Here is a 1,511-nt window from a genome sequence, read left to right as displayed (position 1 = left end):
AACATTGACATGTAAATTAATTATTAGATATGATCAATTACCTAATTAATTTAAATATCTGTTCAAATTTAAACGAAGTAATGAGATTGCTTCAGGAAGTAAGGAAAAAATATTTACAATATATGTATATATTCCGACCGTATAAATGTTTTAACACAATAAATTAAGAGAAGGCTAATGAACGGTCATAGCAGGATCTTGTGCTTCTAATATTTTTTGTGAATTTTACATACACATTCTAATTTCAACGAACGGCGTGCCGTTACTTTCGGATTCAACGCAGATTTTTCTTGAAACAGAACAGTATTCACGTTATTAAATTGATAATCAATTTAATAATTACTGATGTTTACTAGCAAAAAATATTTAATTTCGTTGTCTATTAATATCACTTGAACGAACGATCGCTTCCATATCTCTTTCAGATAAAACCCGCGTTAACAAAGGAAGCCCTATAATTTACAAATGGTCATTAAGCGTGACCTTGCGCTACGCTGAATACACCTGATAAATGCTTTCTACAAAATGTAAAAGAAACGTTGCGGTCGAGAGATTCGCCGACTCTCCTCAACAATTATTATTAACTGATCTTTCGATAGAAATCTTGCCGATTCGATGTACAGATTCGTTTTTCAGGTCAAGCGGAAATACAGGACGAGTTGTAAGGCTCCTAAGATCTGACTACAAACGGAATTATTATTACTACAAACAACTACAAACAAAATACTAATATTTTTTTTATTGTAAACTTATTTTAGTAAAAGTCGGATGTCAAGTTTACATAGGTACCTGACTGTTCGCGATAATAATGTATCGTGTCGTGCACGGTATTAAAAAAATTACGATTTTAATTTGGTCAATGAACAATTAAACAATGAACACAGATACCGCAAGAAATCCTTCCGAACGTTCAGTTATTTGACTTGAAAAATGAGAGTGTTAACGTCCGTTATCTCATTATCGCGACCCTCAAAACAACAATACCTCACGGTTAATGACTCGAGAGAACATTGTCCTTCGTTGATTTGTCCCTTTCACCTTTACTACACGCGCCTGGATGAGCGTCTATCTTTCATTTACGGGTTAGCGAATCGGCATCCGACCGTTTTATACGCTGTCTCTATTAACGGGCACAAAGCCCTATTCCTAGCAGCCTGCTGCTGGGAAGTCAAGATTAGAGGGAAAGCGGTTGTTATCTGAATTTATTTTGCGGGTTTACATCTACCCGAATTAATTTATGGTATAAATAAAAATTTGTTTAAGCTTTTTTTAAGCTCTCTTAAATTTTTTAACGCATCCCTAGGGAATCTGACAACATTTTTTACTGTAATAGATAAAGTCCTGGAAAAGCGCTTGCGACGCAAAAGACTCGAAGGTGTAGTACTCGAAATATTTATCATTGCGCAGTGGAAGATCGGAGGACCAAACGCGCAAGTACAAAATGAGAAAAACGTGCACATATCGATGAGAAGGGAAATAGGCACGGTTGCCACCTCTCCGGTTTTCGCCCG

This window comes from Wasmannia auropunctata, unplaced genomic scaffold (genome assembly GCF_000956235.1).
Source record: "Wasmannia auropunctata unplaced genomic scaffold, wasmannia.A_1.0 LD335229.1, whole genome shotgun sequence".
In the NCBI taxonomy this organism is placed as follows: Eukaryota; Metazoa; Arthropoda; class Insecta; order Hymenoptera; family Formicidae; genus Wasmannia; species Wasmannia auropunctata.
This window is presented reverse-complemented; position numbering follows the sequence as displayed.